Source organism: Penaeus monodon, chromosome 27, assembly GCF_015228065.2.
Source record: "Penaeus monodon isolate SGIC_2016 chromosome 27, NSTDA_Pmon_1, whole genome shotgun sequence".
Classification (NCBI taxonomy): Eukaryota; Metazoa; Arthropoda; class Malacostraca; order Decapoda; family Penaeidae; genus Penaeus; species Penaeus monodon.
The window spans coordinates 19,312,032-19,312,309 of NC_051412.1; positions in this window are offsets into that span (position 1 = coordinate 19,312,032).

Below are 278 nucleotides of genomic sequence, written 5' to 3' on the forward strand. Positions count from 1 at the left end.
GGAGATATCTTTGATGGGATGTACATAACTCTTTTTTTTATTGTTTGTTTTTGGCATTTATTGTTAACTCGCGTGAGTAAATTTCTTCTTCGTTGCTTGTTTTGCTTCTATCTTTGTTTTCAGAATTTCGAATAACTCTTAAACTTTCCTGTTATGGCATTTACATTTGCCAGAAACAATATCGTATATGGCAGCCAGGGGACGATACCTTGGTCTTGGCAACTGATTATCACTATTTTCAACATCACTGTTACCTTCTATATTTTTATACACTCGCG